We start from the raw sequence: 19,267 nt of genomic DNA on the forward strand, positions 1-19,267 counted from the left end.
GGAGCTTGGTGCTGGTCTCTCAGCTCTCCTGTGATCCACCTGTGAAGCACAGTTGCGGTTAGGCTCTTCCAAAGTCCCAAAGGGGACTCTAACTAGTAAATGGGGAACAACACTCGTGGTGTTGAATGGAGTTACAAAGAACAGTAGCCACAGTTACTTCCAATTATAAATACGATCTGGAAAAAGTAGTGGCAGTGGCAATGCCACCTTTGATAGCACTTCAGAGTTCCAGCAATCACCCAGGAGATTTGAGAGGGGGGTGTGTGTGTGAGTTCTGGGACCCCACAAGTGTCACAGGGTGTGGAGGTTCCCTGTGATCTGCAACCTGGAGTCACCTTGATTGGGTTGGGCTCTTTGATGTTTACACCTTGTGCCACCTCAGCTGTAGGAACCCAATGTGCTTGTTGAGGTTGCCCCGGTCAGCACGTGTCTTGCTCAGACTGAAGGACGTACAAGTTTTACTGTTCGTTTTCTCTGAGCTTAAAATTGGAGTAGGCAGCACATGACACCACAACAGCAGCTAACTTTGTGTCTGTTCTCTCTGTAAAATAGGAAAGATGCTGCATGATTTTTAGGTGGCCTTCCTAACTTGAAAACACTTAGGTGGCCTTGAAAAATAATTTTAAATAAGTCACGCTATTTTCTGAAGTATACGCTTGGTTATAATGTACGTATTTTTCACATAAAATTTGGGTAGAAAAGCTGTCCATAAACAAGGAGACACTTTCTTGGTTTTGACACAATTTTAGAACTATGTTTTCTTTCCCCTCCCTTTTTTCTTTTACAACAGTTTTTTTAATATTAAAAATTTATTTTGTGGCTTGTCAATACTTCGAAATATTTACTGTCATATTTACTTTCGCCTCTGATGCGGATACTACTGGACTAAGAGGAGAATTAATTACTTCTTGTTTAGAGACTCCTGTGAAACTTGTCTTTCTTGAGATTTTGATAGATCTTCCTAGAGATGATGCTCAAGCACAAACAGCTGTTTGTCTTCAGCTTCCGTGTATTGCTCAGTGTTGTATTTTGTTTCAAAAGTAGCCCCTTTTGAAACTCTTGGAAGTCACTTTTTAAAATCTTGAGGTACTTGAGAGTACCAGGAATCCTGCACCATAATTTGGAGTTTGACACTTTTGATGCTGGCTGGAATGGGAAAGGGAAGTCGGGAGTGCAGTAACTTTGTGCTTGGACTCAGAAAATCACTATTTCTTCACTGCTGTCTCACCCTAGGAGCAGCTGTTAATATGCCCCTAAACAGAGCAGCTCACTCCAGCCTCACGGAGCGTGAAACTGTCTTTCACCGTCTCAGCTGAACGCTTTAAGTTTGCCCACTCGTTCCTGTTGAGCCACTTGCCTGTGCAGACAGACAGACCTTCAAGGCAACTACTCTTATTAAAGAAAATAAAGAAGCAGGGTTGGTAAGAAAGCAGAAGAGCAGAGCTGTGGTCTGGGACCTTGTTTATCAATGGATCCTTTCAGTCGACGAGTGTCCTTTTCCCGGTGGTGCTGGTGGTGCAGTGTCTGAATTGGCTGGGAATTTAATTGTCGATAAATATCGTTCGCTTGGGTATCTGTCTCGACCTTTGGGAAGGAGCGCATTTGACTTGGAACTTCCTTTATTGCTACTTCACTCTGTCCATTGCTCCCCATACGCATCCTCTTCTCTGGCAGCTCATGACTCATGTCTCCCCTGTTGCTCCTTGCTATCCCTTAAGGACCTTTTTATACGATAACCGTCTTTCCGCTTCCCATATTGCTATAAATCTGTACATCTTTAAGGGCAACTCGTCTTTCCCACCCCTCATTTCCCTGCTAAATCTGTGTTCGTGATTTACGGTCCCCAACTATGTCGTGGGAAGGTAAAGTGTCGATTGTGTAAGATTCCTCCCCGTGATTTAGGACAGGATGTGAGGAGCCTGGTCCTGTGAAAATGTAATGGAGATTCCGTAATATTTGTCAAAGTGTTGATACAAACTTTTAACAGTTCAAATTCTGTTGTTTGGGGTTTTTTGAGGTTTTTTTCGTTCTCTCAACCACTTCATTTTAGCAATCTGGTAGGAGCTGAGGCCAGTTTACCCCCATTTAATTAAGTTGAATTAACTACTGGGGAGAGACCCAGAATTGTGCTAAGTAACGCACAGAGACCAAGAAGTCACATTTGCTTCCTTCACGAAGTTGGTCCAAAATAATCTTTTAAATTATCACTTCCGCTCGTGATTTCAGGTAGCTGTATGTCATACTTTCAGCTTTTTTTTTTTCTTAGCTACAAGAGCTAGAAAGTTACAAAAATTTGCCAGAGTGGAGGTTCTTGCCCTGCTTTCACTGTCCTTAACAAGAAAGTAATAATAAAAAAATTATGGGAGTTGGCTCCATTGTATTTTTGCATTGTTTATAGAAGTACAGTCTATTTATCAACCAAAGGCATGTATTTCCAAAGAGGTTTCACAGCCTTTAAATTCTCAATTCTAGCTGTACTTTCCAAGGCATGTAAAAATAATATATTTTTTTTAATGACAATTCTAACTGCTTGATTATTTTTAAGAAGCCAATGACTTTATTTTTTTTTTTTTTTTTCAAAATGACAGTGAAGAAGTTGTGTTTGAAAATATCCTGGAAAATAGAGACAAGAACTACTTGAGCGTGGGCTTGCGTTAGGGGGAAACGTGGTGCCTGGTCTACAGTGAGGTCATTCTAGAAACATTTGTGTAGAAAACGTCAGGAGAAGTCTCTTGGAGTAATTGATGTTGGACGGTAGTGTGATAGAAACAGAATCTCTCGGGCTGGTGGAAAATGTTATGAATTCTGGGGATGTGGATAAATATTGGTGGGTCCTTGGGGTTTTCCCGTGGAGCGTGTTGGGTCTGTGGGCTCGGAGGGAGCGAACTCCTGCTGGGAGGTGCCGAAGAAAAATAGCGTTTTATTTCTCTTGTCCTCTACCAGCAGTTCTGCCTCTGCCTCACTCCTTCCTATCGCCATCCTTCAGGCTTGTACTTCACACTTCATCTAGCATTTTCGTGGCGCGTTCATCCAGTGCTCCCTGCTTCTCTTCCACATCACGCAACACTGCGTTACGTCCTTCAGCCCGTCCGTGTTGTACTACAACATGTCACCACTTTTCACTCCCACCTGCTAAAACTGCTTTTCCTCTTTTTTTTCCCCTCTATTTCTAATGGCGCTTGCTCTTTTTTTTCCATCATTGAAGTAACTGAAAGTTATTTTGGACAGGTGTTCTTTATTGGTGTTCTGTCTTTTCAAAATAATCAATATTTTACAGTGTTTTTTAATTAAAAATAAAATAAAAACCACTTAATGCATTTACCAAGGAATAGGCTGAGACACGTTTTTACTGTAACATTACTAAGCTGGCCAAAACCACTGGAAAATCTCATTATAAGACATCAGTCTTACTAATTGCAGTTATGGTAAGGAAATGGAAATATGTTCTGGGGTTTAATCTTGTAAACATTGCATGCTAATCTTGAATAAAACAAGTAATTATTCCTAGCGTATCACTTTTCCATACTGTCCGCTTTCCTGACTCTTTCAGTCTTGTCTATTGCTATGGATACACAAGCAGGGATTTTTACCTTAGTGTTGTTTCTTACAAGTGGCAAAAGATAATAAAAACATTGGTTTTCCGATTGGTGAAGCCCAATTTTGTAACTTTTTTTTTTTTCTGTACTATACTGTTGTAGAAATGGAGTGGGAGAAAATGATATTAAGTTAGTTACTAATCTTTTGCTTTTTTTGTAGCTCTGGGTTTTGATGATTTTTTTGAAAGCTGACTCAAGTTTCAAGGAGTAGAGCCTTACATTTATATTAGGGAGAAAACATGTCATTTTTGAGACTTCTAAGATACGAGCCTCTGATTTATGGAGGAGGAGATAAAACATGAAGAGATGTTTACAACACAATACACGGCATTAAAATGTTAAAGGAATCGCGTGCACATTTTATATGTCAAGTACATTCCTCTGTTACTGCAGCGTGGTTAAAAAGTGGGAGCGAGCTGGAAAGATGAAAGCAGGATGTTTAAAATGGGTTGAATTTAGTAACCGAGAGATAAAATGATGTGGTTGGATTTGACTGATGGTACCTGGAAAAGGAAGCAGACTGGACTGAGTGTCTTAGCTGATGTTAGAGAGGTGAAGAGAAGAAATATAGGAAATATGTTAATCAGAATGAGAGAACCAGTAAGACCAGTGAGCATCCCTGTCCCTCCAGGCTCTGAGCTGATGGCTGTGTTTTGCCCTCAGTGTCATCCTCTCTTGACAGCAATGATGCCTCAGAAGTGTAGCTGTAACGGGTGGGAAGGATGGGTTTGGTGTTAAAGGAGTGAAATTCAGGATGTGAGTTCAGTTGCCAGCTTGGGGACCCGAGTGTGATCTTTTGTATTGGGACAAACTGTGATGGTCGTTTGGATACTGCGGTGATGGGCACCAGGCTAAATAAAGTCAAAATGGAATAGGTCCAGCGGAGGGCCACGAAAATGCTCAGAGGGCTGGAGCCCCTCTGCTGTGAGGAGAGGCTGAGAGAGTTGGGGTTGTTCAGCCTGGAGAAGAGAAGGCTCCAGGGAGACCTTATAACGGCCTTCCAGTACCTAAAGGGGCTCCAGGAGAGATGGGGAGGGACTCTTGATCAGGGAGTGTAGCGGTAGGACGAGGGGTAAAGGTTTTAAATTGAAAGAGGGGAGATTGCGATGAGATCTGGGGAAGAAATTCTTTGCTGTGAGGGTGGTGAGAGCCTGGCCCAGGTTGCCCAGAGAAGCTGTGGCTGCCCCATCCCTGGAGGGGTTCAAGGCCGGGTTGGAGGGGGTTTTGAGCCACCTGGTCTGGTGGGAGGTGTCCCTGCCCAGGGCAGGGGGGTTGGAACTCAATGATGTTTAAGGTCTCTTCCAACTGTAACCATTCTATTCTATGCTCTATAGAGCAGCCTCTCCTCCAGTTTTTAATCCACTTACTATCCTACGCTGTCAGAAGGATAGGTGTAGTCTTCACTTTTTGTGATGTTTTGCTGTTCTGTTGTGACTTGATTGACCAATATTCACAAAACAACTTAAATAATTACTTTATTAAAAAAGCAATAAGTCTACTTAGGCAAATATTGCCCCATCTTCCAGAGAAGGGCCAACTGGATCTTAAGAATACCGTAATGTTCTGAAATCCTCATCACGCCTCCATTGCCTGTAGATGAGGCTGTGCTTTGCTGCAGTGATGGGCTGCAGGCAATGTTTTTACAGTTATTTTTGCAAATATGGGTTAATCAGCAATATTTGGACTTCAGGGAATAAACTGGACGAATTGGTCCCATTCAGATAAACCAAATAATACCACAAGGGCCACGCAACGATGTCATCAGTTGGAGTGTTGTGTTCCTGTGCTCAATCGTAATGAGTTGATGTTTGTTGGCTAATTGTAGTTTTCTGAGCTACCTTGATGTTGGAGGTCATGTAACGGGGATGAAAGGAGTAGGGAAAAGTAAGTTTTAAGGGTTTTTTTTTTAAATTTTGAAGTAAATGTTCTGAAAGAATGCGTGGCGCTGATTGTCAGAAGTCCAACACCTTGTTCCTCTCTCAAGATATATTGGCTGTAACTGGTTTAGCTTGCTGGGCCAGTAAAAATGGTAATTCATTTTTCAAGGAGGGGAAGAAAAAAACCCAGAACATGAGGAATTAGTTACTGTGAACACCTGCATCGTGGGAGGAGGAGGAGGGCGGGTGGGAGATGTCCCGCCAGCTTCCATAGCGGAGCAGAGGCTTCTCCTTATCAACTCCACATTTTCTTTCAGAGTTGTCACGCGGTAACGATGAGGATTTTATGTGAATGAGACGCAGCGTCTGAAATGGTTTTTAAGTATTAACTCCTCTTTCCTCTGTTGCCCCCCTGCCCCATCAAACGGCTTTTGTGAGTGAGAAGGAACCTGGGAGGCTTGTGTGTGGTTTGGTCCCACCAATCTTGTGAGCACAGAGTTTTTGTGCTTGTATCTTCTTTTGTTTCTGCACATTTTCTAAATATTCTGGTTTTAGCCTGATTGGAGGCCCTGCAATACAACTTGTTTCTCAGTTTCCCCATCTGAGAGATGTTTAATGCAGGTTTTTTGATCGCAGAAGTAAAAATGGTTCATATTGGACTATTAGAGCCCAAGGAAACTGTTTGCTTTCTGTGGCTGTGAAAAATAATGTAACGTGATGTGACATTAGTGATTGTGTTCCTTTCGGAGAGTGCTGCTATGGTTTCTGAGCACATCTATAGAGAAATCTTTTAGAAGGATTGAAGCAATAGAAAAAAAAAAAATAAAGCAAGGGTTAAACTAATGCACAGAAAGTGATGGTTAGTGGTGGCCACTTGGATTATTGAAGAAGTGGAAAAGAAAAATAGCAGGAGTCTGGTAGTCCCCTCAGACTCCTCTCTCTGTACTTCCCAGTGAAGAAATCCAACACAGAAGAGAGAACAGCAACAGTTCTTTTTATATTCCCCCAAACCAAGTGGTTTTTTGGTGTTATCTCATCACACCTAAACTTTTCTTGCTAAATACGTGTTTTATTGGATGTCTGAAGGTACGTAGTGGGGACTTTTTATTCTGACGCTAATGTGTTAATATGCTGTAATTCAGACCCAAGTTGGAGGAGATGAACCCTGTCAGATCATCCAGCCCACTTCCACTTGATGCAGGTTTTTCCCAAGTAATCCCCTCAAAGTTCTGTCTTGTCCACTTTTTGAAAGCTCTGAAAACTTATTATTTTTATGGTTTTGCTTCTTCCCCTGGCAGATGACTACACTGCCGGGTTTGAATGAGAGAACTTGCTTTAAATGCCAACAAGATTCGCTCCATACACCGTATTTGAAAAAATCAGATAGTTGAGTGATTAAAGTGATTTAGAAAGAGCCTAAAATGACTTTCCAACATTTTGGGTTTCCAAATGAAAATATTTCATGACTGGCTAATAGCACCTTTCCCTTCCTGCCTGCATCCCGACCGGCACTTCCCCTTTTCGGGTTGGAAGCGGCGAGTGCGTCCGTCAGCCTCCACTCCTGGATCTTCAGTTGGGGATTAACACCTGATGCATCTCTGTCACCTTCTGAAGTCCCCTTTGCTTTGAGGGAGCAGATTGCCTGCAGCAGGCGGCCTGGCCTTTCATCTGCCCCCCTTCACCCCCCACCCCCCCCCGGCGATCAAAAGATTGTCAGGAGTGGTTATTAAAACCTGGTGTTTAACTCTGGAGTCCAGGACTGTCAGCGTTGGAGGCAGCCTGTGATGTAATTTACAGTATATAATAAATATAAGAGAAGCGCAACACTGGAAGTCTATCTTGTGCTCTAAAGTGTGCTGATATATGCTGCTTTGATATTTTAACTGCTAGGCAACCTTCATTAGCGGTCATTGAAGATCATAACTTACGGGCTCCATCGGATGATTCATAATTGCAACAGTTAGATCAAGTTAGCGTGTAGGGATCCTTGATATCGAGTAGGAATGGCACAGCTTGTGAAGATGTATTTCACGAGCAGTGGAAATGATGAGCACTAATGAGAACCAACCTCTGAAGGACCGATAAATTTTAAATGCAGAGATTATCTTTGCAAGGTGTAAATATTTGACCTACAACTGAAACTTGATAAAGGATCTTGGAAAAATATTATAAATTAATGTATACCATTGTTGGAGGAAATTCTTTTTCCTCATATGCGTATTGTGGGAGTATTGGCCATGAAGAGTCTTCAAAAGAAAGTGGATGGTTCCCATAGCCCTAGAGGGAGGGGACACTTAGACCCCAGTCACCAAAGTGTGATGTTCAGCAAAACAATGAAAATAAATAAACCGGCATCCTTTTTTACTACTTTGCCTCTGTCCATGGCATTCATTAGTAGCATAAAGCTTCAGATTTTAGAGGAGTTTAAATGAAAATGTATTGATTTGATTCTTTGTTTTATGTTACATTTTGTATAAATTAAAACCCATAAAGAATGGATGAAAAGTTACGTTTAATGTTGTTCCCCTTCGTTATGGATCACGATGGTTCCTGATCTGATAAGGACGTTTTTTCTGTAGATGCAGACAATAAGTAGGTCCCATTGTTTGTTATTTAGTTAACGGGGCAATCAGTATAAATATTGGGCGTGGAATTTCTCTCCCGGGTTGCGTTTGTTGGTGAGCAGCTTGTGTCCTGTATGAACACCAGAAAGCAGGAGGATGGGAAAGGGGATTTTCTGGAGAAGATGTGGCTTGTGGGGATGGAGCCTCCTTCACGCTGCCAGGACACTGCAAAGACCTGTGTTTTCTTTTTCCCCGTCCGAAACTGCCCTTTCATCCACGTACGCTTTGGTGATAGAGTGAATATAGAAGAAAACTCCTGATTTTATTCTGAAATACCTTTCAGGTTATAACTGCAGAAAGCGTGTAACTTCTGTGCATACATGAATCCTCAAGACGATGCGTTTTGATACTACAGGAAGTTTTGTCTCGTTAGCACCGCACTAAAAGGTTCTCTGGAAATAGCGGGGGCAAGTGAGGTAGGGGGAAAAGAAAGAAATAATTCACCACATGATTAATTGTCGGGAATACTTCAGTGGTGTGGGGTTCCCTTTAGATCCAATGCCAGATTTCCCCTGGAAACCCTGATCACAGGCAGAACAAAGGAATTTCAAAGGACTGAAATGATGGAATGTGGAGAGAGCACTAGACAAAAGGGAGAACCTAGTACTTAATAAGATTTATCTGGCCTTTTGATCCACAGGGGTATTGCCTTTCTAAGCTTAGAAGAGGAAAAGTGAAAATAACTAGTCGATATTTTTTTTGTCAGTCTTTAAATACGTGTTTTGATGTTTTCCAAATGACTGAGAATTTCTTCAGCAATGCGAGTATTAAATTCTAATCTTATTAGTTAATTAGTGAAATGTCATTTTCTTTTTGTAATTTAAATGGTGTTATATTCATCCTGTTTATTGCCTTGAGTCAGACTCCTCACGGTTTCAAACACGGCGATCCGGTACCTTGTGTACTCTGCTGGACGGAAAATAACGAGTGTGGGGTGAAGTATGACTCACAAGGGTTAAGGAAAATGATTTCCTGGTTCCCTGAAACAGCCCACCAATACCATTTCTTTGGGGAATAGCTCACTGAAACACAAACCCAGAGCATTCTAACAATCTCTTTCCTTTGGAATTATTTTAGGGGTTTCTCTTCAAATTTCCATTGTTAAAAAATACCGTGTAAATGCCATGAGTTCAGATTCTACTTTGTCTTTGTAACGTTGGACAGGATTTATGTGCAGTAAAATGGAGTAAAAGGCCTCTTTCTTTAATTTTGCGTGACTGTCGTTGCTGTTAATACAGTTTTATTCTGTTTTGTCTTTGTTACACGCTCCAGTTATGAGCAGCAGTGGCCATGACGAGTGGCCCTGGCTAGCAAAGGGCTAATCCGGGCTTGATAGCAAGCCTGGAGTAAGCACTTGTAATATTCTTGTTTGTATGGACTGCGAGATGTCCATTTACCTTATGTGGCTTTTGACTTATTTTTTTTTTATCCAAAGCTGCAAGATTTTGCAGTAAAGCATAGTGGAAAGTCTGACCTGATCTGCCAGAGCTCAGTAGTGGGTTTTGGGCAGGCAGGTGTCCCAGGGGAATCTTCTCTTCCTCTTGTAGCTGAGCAGGGAGAAGAAAGAGGAGATACCTCGAGGTTACGAGGAGAGGGATGAGGAGGGTCCTTGCACAGCTTTTCCTAGGAAAGAGCGAAGCAGGAATTGCTATGGATGTTCCCCACTGAAGGTAGAAAGGATCTTTCTTGAGCAGTGGCTGCAACTGTGAGGCTGAAGAGATGAGCTATTTTATTAACAGTGAAACTCTCATGTGGGAAAGCTGACTTACTGTATTTCAGGTTTCAATTGGGGTCTGATGTAAACACGTGCATATTTGGGTGAATATCTCTGTAGCCCATGCAATAACTAATACTAGAAAGTCTGATGACAGTGTAGTATGAAGTGCTTAATTATTTCAACTCTTTTTTTCTTTTTTTTTTCCCTTGGTCACATTGATCCTTTTTTGTTATCTTTATATAGAATTTAACTGTCCTGGTAGTTTGGCACAGATACCACAGTGACATAATTCTTCTGATTTTTCCTTCAAACTCCATAAATAGTTTGTGAGAAGAGCACTTCTGGGATTGTCAGGGTAGCGGGTCACCAAGAGCGTGATAAAGCACGCTCTGACAGAAGTGATGCACCAATAGGTGGGTTTGGTTCCAGTTTTGAAAACTCCCCGTCATATGTAATAGCGGTGATTTGCTCCTGTGTCAGTGCTATGGCATTTAAACATTAAATTTTTGAAGGCACCATAACAGGTCTTTGAAGTAGAGTCTGCAGATCATGGCAGATACAAGTTATGGAGGATCCTTCCCTTTGTATGTGTGGCAGTAGCACAGAATTTTAACACTTACTATCTGTATTGCAACAGAGTCTGGTGATTTTCCAGTGTAAAGAGGTAATGATGTGTGTCATTGAGCCTTGTTGCCAAGAGGGCCAATGCAATCCTGGGCTGTGTAGGGAAGAGTGTGGCCAGTAGGTCGAGGGAGGTCATTCTCCCCCTCTACTCTGCACTGGTGAGGCCACAACTGGAATATTGTGTCCAGTTCTGGGCTCCCCAGTTCAAGAGAGGCGGGGAACTACTGGAGAGAATCCAGCGTAGGGCAACTAAGATGATTGAGGGATTGGAGCATCTCCCTGATGAGGAAAGGCTGAGAGAGCTGGGACTCTTTAGCCTGGAGAAGAAAAGGCTGAGGGGAGACCTTATTAATACCTCCAAGTACCTAAAGGGTGGGTTGAAGGATGATGGAGCCAGACTCTTTCCAGTGGTTGCCAGTGACAGGACGAGGGGCAACGGGCACAAGCTGGAACATGGGAAATTCCATTCAAATCTGAGGAAAAAATTCTTTCCAGTGAGGGTGCCAGAGCCCTGGAACAGTCTGCCCAGGGAGGTCGTGGAGTCCCCTTCTCTGGAGATTTTCAAGTCCCGCCTGGATGCAGTCCTGAGTGATGTGCTCTGGGCAATCCTGCTTTGGCAGGGGAGTTGGACTAGATGATCTCTAGAGGTCCCTTCCAACTCCGACAATTCCATGTTTCCGTGTCCTCCCGAGTTTGCAATCTGGGAAGTTACAGAGTGTGAAAGTATGAGGGTTTGCCTTTAAAACCCAAACCACTTCTCCGAGTTGCATACTTTTTCAGGGGAGCGTAGAGGGAAGACTGAGAAGTGAGTTGATTAGTCTGTAGAAATCAAAGAAGGTAGTTATTGTCATGAGAGATGTAGTCTTGGATGGAAACAAGCTGCATTAAGCATGTTAGAACTCAAGGACCGTCCGTCATCTTTCTGGACGTGACTGAACGGAACCTTGGAAGTGCTGGAGGAATTACTAAGATTTGCCCAAGCCTGTGTTTGTTGGGAAGGCGACTTACTGGCCTCAGCCTGGAGTTTACCAAGAATCCACACACGTCACATCCTAGAAGAAACAAGAAAGTCATTGGGAGTTGATTTATGCCGATTAGAATTCTTACTCATAAAATGCTTTTTGGTTTTTCCCTCTATTTCTGCTCAGGGATGGGGTTGGATGTCACTCTAGGCTTGATTCTCGGAAGCGTGGCCACGCTGTGCGAGAGCTTTCCAATCGGTCACCTGCCTGATTTGTGGTAGGATGAGCACACATGGCACGAACAGCATCGACGTGGCCAACCCTTGGGGTACCTATCAGTTGTCCTAAAAAGATCTCTTCTGCCCACAGTTGCTGACAGTTGGATTTTTGTTTTAAAATTTGTCATGCTTTAAGTAGATGGGCATCTGACACATTCCTTGGGAAGGTAAAGAAGCAATATATATATATTGTTCCACAATTCCTTGGATTCTGGTGGGAAACGGCATTCCAAATTGCACCAAAAATTCAGCAGTATCCCCAGTGGGATTATAACAGTGGTATGAATAGAAAGCTCCAGTAAATTCTTTAAAATTTTTTTTTATTTGTGGTGTCGAATAGCCATTTACCACTAAGTGACTTTTTAAGAGGATTCGAAGTGTAAGCTGTTTAATGAAGGAGTAAACCACAGCTCTGGGCAGTAATCCATTTCTGCTGAGGTTTATGAGATCTGTATGGAAACTGAAGGTTAGTTTTCAATACCAAAATCAGGAGGTGCATCATCCAGATTAAGAAGCACGAGGCGTGTTGGAAGTGTCATTAAACTAGGACAAGAAATACAACGGGCCGCGTGGATGGAAATGTAAGGGTTGTAGCAGCTTTATAATATAAGCTTTGACTTTAAACCAAACATGTTTGCAAATCTCTGAGGTTTGGTATTTTCAGGTCACAAAAGGCTAACTCTGTCTGGATCTGTATAGATTATGTAAATTTTTGAAGTAAAACAGACTTCTAGAAGATGAAAATCTGTCCCCATAATCCTCCTTTTAAGACTTGTTTCTTATTACAGTCAGGATTTATGTTGATGCTCCTAACAGAGATGTGACAATCCGTTTTAACTTCAGAGAGTATCATAAAGGTGATGGCATTTGAAAGCAGGATGAATAGTTCAGCATCAAACTCATTTTTATGTTCTGAAATTAGATACTTTTAAAAATAATAAGCTTTTACAAGATGCATTAAGACTTAAAATGCCTTGTGTTTGTTAAAGGGCAATAAAAGCAAAATACTATCTTTGAAGGGCATCCTTTATAAAAACGTTTATCTGAAATGGCCTTAGAGAGGGAGGGAACTGAATTGGAAATGGAAAACAAAGTTGGAGTGAGGCGGAGGACTCTGCCGTGTTTAATTTGCTGCCTGGGTTGGTCACAGTTCTGTTCCTAAAGTGTTTGTACCGTCCTTTTGGGCAGATTCCCAACAGCAGGAGGTGCGGGGCAGAGAGCCCCTGGTCCATCGGGCTGTCTCTGCTCAGAGAAGGCTTCTCACTCTGAGGAAAGTCCCCGAGAAGTTTGTGGAGAAGTAGAAGGGCAGTTACTGGAGGGGACGAATACAGAATATCACCTGGCAGAGCTTCACCCTTAATGGGTAAATGCTGAACCGGGATCTGGGCGTTGGATTTCCATTCCTCATCCTTGATTAAAGTCTGCAGAGCCGGGAGCGCTCCTGGTGGAAATCATTCCTGCCTCCTCTGTAAGATGACGGTTGACTTCAACTCCCTCCTGATCTGGATGTTTCTAAAGTTTCTTTTGAAGTGGGGCCAAGAGGTGATGTGGAGGCTTATGAGCGGGGCGGGTTTTGTAGGGAGAGTTAAAATATTTCATTAGAAGTACTGCTAGAGTCAGAGAAAATGGATAACCTATAAAGCACAAACTTTCTTCAAGTCGTCATGCAGATGTGGTTCCATCACACTGGTGATACCTAGAGACTGATCATCTTGGACTCGGAGAGCTGTTTTTCTGCCAGGATTGTGTAAGAATAAATCAGTGGTATTAAAACAATGCCATAATTAGTTCCCGAATAGCATTAAATAGGTGACAGTGAGGCAGAGTGTGATGAAAGTCTGTGCAAACACGACTGGCAGGGAGAAGATGTTTAGGAAATGGTTGTTTACTGTCTCTTGAAACCAAGAATGAGAGCTTTCAGCAAAAGGCAAGTTAAAAATGGACAAAAGGAGTCTGTTCTTCACACAGTGGGACTCCTTGCTACAAGTGGTTTGGATGATAAAGGTTTTGGTGATGGTGCTCATGTCTCCCTTTACATTTTTGGAGTTTGCTTTGTTTATTTTTCAGTCTCATTTTAGTTACTAACAAATTGAGTGACATTGAGACATACAACTGAACACCAGATTTAAAAAAAAAAACCAAACCAAACACCAAAATGAACAATCAAAAAACCCAACAAGCCCCTTTTTCCCCCAACCAACTGCTACTGAAAACTAAAGGAGCTGCACAGAAAATTGCTTTTCTATCTGAAAATCTACCCTTTGATTTCACTTGACCCCCAAAAGCTGCTTTGCTTCTGCTGCTGTTGTGGCTAACCTTTTGTGCTTGGAGAGCTGTAACCTTTCTTTTTAAGTCTGAATTTCACTGCAAGTGCTTGGGTGGTTTGTTTTTTTTTTCTCTTCTGTTGCAGGTTGTGCAACGTCTGTGGGGTTTTTTTTTTTGTGGTTAAAAACAAAAGTAGGGAAGGCTGATTTTAAGTATTTGTCCCAGAGAGAGAAATAAAAGAAACAGCCAAGTGCTTAACTGCTTTGGAATGAAATGTATTTATCACAAATGGCTCTTTGCATTGCTGGAGAATGCGAAGAAGTAGTGCTTGGGGATGCTCTTGGAAGATCTGCCCTTTTCAGTGGGATCTGGAGCAGAACTATGAGTAAAAATGGTTGGTTACACCTAAAAGTAGGCTTTCTCCCTCTTTTCTATTTAATTCTCTGTTACTGATGAGAGTATCAGATTTAAACCGTGCTTCAGGCAGCCACGGTAGAAGTTTTCCTCTCTCTGCCTTGTCGCTCTTTCCAAGAAAGTCTCTCCGTAAGGGCCAAAACTGCAGACTATTTCCTTAAGCCGGTGTCTCCCCGGAGCAGCGTCTGTTCTGCTTTGGTGAGATATATTTCCATGCGTATTTCCATGCTTAATTGTGACTACTCCTAACTTCCAAAGAACCCCCTCCAATAAGTTCTCCCATGACCTAGTCCCTGTGTTCTTTTGCTGGCTTCAGATTTGCAGCCCCGACGCAGAAGACGTTTTCTTTGGTGTCCCCAGAGCTGCTTCATCGGGGACGTTTTTTAAATGCCTGGGGGTTGTGTGTGAGCGCTCTTCCGTAGGCGACAGTCGTCGTATTTCAGAAAGTGGCATTAATTGTGATAATGTAGCGTACAGCTCCTCTTTGTGAAATTCAAGTCTTTTTAACATCACCACCTTCAAAGACAATAAAAATTCCAGTCTGCATTTATCTATTCCCATGTGAGGAGTTACTGCAGTGTATATTGTATCATTCCATGTGAAATTCTTCTGCTTAATAGTCTCATTTATACACAGTTGTCTGAGGTCAGTTTTCCATTTTGCAGTTGTCAAACAGCTGTCAAATTAAGAGACCAGATCCCAAAGTTCATTTACATTTTATGCCATTCTTTGGGTGCCTGTTTCATATCTTAATATAACTAATGATTTATCTGCGTATCTTAGTCTTCTTTCTGCACTTGTTTTTCACAGATGTTCACATCCTCTCGCTCTTCAAGAGCAGCCCTTAAAATAAAACTCCTATAACTGTGGTTTTTTTGTTGAGGCTGTTCATTATACAGCTAAAGGAAAATGATACTGTATCCTCGGTGCAGGCAATGTAAATGAAAACAGTTTAAATTCTTCCTCGTATTAATTGTAATTTGAATTCTGAACTGAAAAACAGAATAGTAAAAGAAGTTTTCAAATGTGCTGTTAGAAATTACAAAAGAGAAAAATCTCAATTTCATTCATTTATTGTTGGCTTTGGTTAATAATTGGCCCAGCTATTGATTTCCCCCTTTAACTTTTGATTTCTTCTTCTTCAATAGAAAGCCAAAATTAAAAAGGTCTTTGTTCACAAATCATCTTTGTAGTAAAATGTATTCATTTTTCATCCTCGGGAATATCAAAGGCTATCACATGAGCGAGAACAGAGAGACTAAATTGAATGCTATTTGTGGTTTTGTAGGATGCTCGTTCTTACGTCGCTGAGTTCCAAGCGTAAATTTATACGGCGAAGATTTAGGGGTTGTTTTCTTATTTTTTTTCCAGTGGTGTAATGATCAAAGGAATATCTCTGTACATGCCATTGATGTCTTAGTACAAAGTACTTCAATAGCCCGAGGTAGCCATCTACTTTCTAAAAATTCCTTAAAGACAGGTAGGACCCTTGGGTGTTAAATGTATACTTTGGAGTTCGGTGTATTTCCAGGGGAGGAAGGCGAGGGAGATACTATTACAGGCCCCGGCAGTTCTCTGTAGGGCTGAGCTTTAAAACGCTCTTTAAAAAGTAGCCTTAAATTTTGGTCACTGGGGGAAGTTTGTCTCGGGCACGCTCTGCCAGAGAATGTTTCTGTGCCATTTCAACGTCATTCACTAACTGGTTCAAGAAGTGTAACTTAATTAACCCTTTCCAGGTTTCAGGGGAAAATTCTGGTTTATAGGTATGTATTCGTTGCCTCTTGCATTCTGGAAAGAGGGAGTTGAAAGGCTATCGAGACTCCCCTTTTGCCGGTTGCTTAAAGACCCTATGGTTTGAGAACTAAAGGGAAACAATATCCTCGCTATTTGCTGCATTTCATAGGCATTTCATAGGCAATTATTAGTCTTTTCAGTTGATGGGATCCGCATTGGGATTGTAATAAAACACAAGTCGATGTGAAATTGGATGCAGACTAGGAGAGCAGATAAAACCAAGTGAAAATTAATGACAGATGTAAAAGTTATTGCTAATATCGTAGTCATCTTTTTACGATCTTTTTCCGAACTATATTTTTATTTCAGCAGATGTCACTTGAAATCTTCAGAGTAAATCATCTCTTTGATTTTGATTATGATCTTGAATACTGAAAGTAGCTTAAATGTGATGGGTTCTGACTTATTTATGAATACGTTTTTACATTTGAGGGCAGGCTCACAGATCCCAGGCTGCCGAGTTGTTCAAAAGGGGTTGCTCTGGCAGTATGCAGAGCGCTCCAGTAGATGTCTGTAAGTCTGTTTTTATGGCTTGAGATGTCACTAGAATTAACTGCAGGGTCCACAGAACATCCCTGAAGCTGAGCATCTGTTGCACGTGGGACATGGGGAGCGGTGGGTCTCGTTTGCTCAACCTTCCCTAAGAAAAATGTGGGAAAACACCATTTTTCAGTGCTTTCGCGGTGCTGAGCAAAACCAGCACTTCTATAAGAAACTGGAAAAAAACTTTCTCCGCTTGTTGTAAATCATAAGCAAGCTTTATTTTCTTAGTTTTTCACATAAGAGAGACCATCCTGGGTCAGATCAAAGGGCTTTCTGATGCAAGGATCCCTCTTCATTGATGCCCTTCCTGTCTCAGACCCATCGGGTCGCGGGGCCTCCTCGTTAATCTCTTCCCAGCCCTGTTGGGTATCGGCAGCATTTGGAGAAGGATGCCTGACGTGGGAGGTCCCATGGGCTGAGACCTTCTTCTCATCCTCCGTGGACCATGACTGCAGAGCACCCAGCAGCACCCTGGGTGCCTGCAGGGACGGTGGCAGCTCTTGGAGAAGGCTAGTCAGGGCCTCTAGCTCTTCTCTATTTATTGCACTGTTGAGTTTCCTTCTCCTTTTCATTGTCCCTTGAGCTCTCCCTGCCACACTTGTTTGGAGTGGAGATGGAAAATGGTATTTTGCTTTGGTAGGTGAAAATCAGTAACAGAAATATATGGTGGAAGATACTTAAGGTTAAGATGAGCACATAGAGGCATGAAGGGAGAAGCCTCCAGAAGACTCTTCAGCAAGTTTTGTGTCAGGGACTCCTGGGAAAAATGATGGTGTCTTTGTATCTGTGAAAGCTTTCCTCCATGAATTTGTCCAGTTTCCCTTTTTAGCACTGGGAGAGGCAATGGCTGCTCATCTCCCTGTTGGTTTTCTGTGCCATTTATGATTTTATAGACATCTCTCATGGTCTCCTTTGCTTGTGCTTTTACTTTTCCAGGCTGAAGAAATCTCCTCTGTCTTGGGTCTCCTGTATGGAAGTTGTTCTATGCCTGGGATTGCCTTTGTCTTTTCTTTGCTGGGTTTGTGAGCTTCTCTTTGAGAAACGGGGACCCAAACTGCATCCCCTGAGGATATAGAGAGGGATATAGAAGGGATTTATACAGGGACAATGTATGTGCAAGGCAGCATCCCTCCCTCAACAGGCACGTGCGTTTATACACACATACACTCTTTGTGAGTAAAACTGAGAACAGCAAATTGAATTAATCAAATCCTTAATTAAAATTAAAACAAGACCTTTTGGGACAGTAATCAATCACAGCAATCAACTCTCTCTGTTATGGTGCCTGTAGCTTTTGTTTTTCTTTTTAAAATAATTTCTGAATAGCGACTGACTCTTTCATAGCCCTATCTGTTCCTACCCTGTGGTGTCCTTTCTAAGGGAAAATAACTGGTGGGTTTCTTTCCCACAGGTAACATAACATTTACATTTATTCATACATCCTGGCCTCTGCCTCTCATTCCGTATCTGCTCACCTGATATTTTAAGGTACTTCTGCAGTTCTTCACTCTCAGCTTCCACCCTTAAAGGTCTGAACAGCTTGATAGGAAAGCCATGTGGTCTGTCCATCTCAGCACGTCCTGTTCTTGAGTGAAAGAAGATCTTGAGTTCTTATCATTGTGAAGTACATTAACCATCTTTCCCAGGTGGAATTACCCTGTTTTGAAATGTTCAGCTGTTGTTACAAAGGGAGGGTTGATGCAACCACCACTGCCTCCTGTTCCTGCAGAGAAAAAGTAGTAGTGTCTTTGGCAAGGGGGTGACATGTTGTCCAGGATGGGGTTGCAGTCAGCGGCTTGATGCAGGTGGTGCCTTGTAATCCTGTGCGACCCTTCAGTCCGTAATGGGAAGATGATCCTAGCAAGGCCCCTCTTCTCAGCCCTTCCTGTTGGTTTGCTCGTAAGAGGTTGGGAACCCCATTTGGAGGGACCTGAATTTCTTATGTATTGCAAAGACATTTAGGAAGGTTGTGCAAACCTGTAGTTTTTGCATTAGGAACCATGTATTATAAAGTTAGATATGAGTTACATGCTTAGCCTACGTTCTCGATGTAGGGATGTCGATAAGAGGTCTGATTTACATTGGTTTGTGCTGAGCTTAAGCTGAGCAGGGAGGTGGGAGCCCAAGTCTGCTGCAGAAGACACAGATGACTTTGAGCAGCCTTACCCTAAGGAGTGTGCTTTTGCTGTGCTTTTGCTGCTCAAATTACTTAAGTGTTGGTTCTGACACATGGGAACATTGATTTATTGTTTTTTTTTAAATCATCGTTGTGAAGTCAGAAGAGGTTCAGCTCCAGTGTGGATGGAGGGAGGCTCTGGAGACTTTAGGGTGGGGATTTCAAGGTTAACCCGTCATCTCAGGGATCCAAAACTTGCTCCGTGTGTCTGGAGCTTCTGCTTCCAAAATCAGACTTTCTCCCAAGTCTTTTTTTGTTGTTAGTGCCCGTTCCGGGATGTTTCTTATCGAGGTGGAGGAAACACATATATGCTTTAGCCGCCTTCCAGAGAACTACTGCTCTCGCCCCATCTTTCTCGCTGACTTTCCTCATTAAGCTCCAAAGAGAAAGTCCCTCC

At 42.2% G+C, this 19,267-nt stretch overlaps 1 protein-coding gene across 2 annotated transcripts in view; it reads left to right on the forward strand.

Moving 5' to 3' along the window:
* The window catches only part of COX10 (cytochrome c oxidase assembly factor heme A:farnesyltransferase COX10), a 110,618-nt gene that overhangs the window by 10,976 nt on the left and 80,375 nt on the right, over window positions 1-19,267 (forward strand). The window lies entirely within an intron of this gene.

This window comes from Numenius arquata, chromosome 17 (genome assembly GCF_964106895.1).
Source record: "Numenius arquata chromosome 17, bNumArq3.hap1.1, whole genome shotgun sequence".
Lineage (NCBI taxonomy): Eukaryota > Metazoa > Chordata > Aves > Charadriiformes > Scolopacidae > Numenius > Numenius arquata.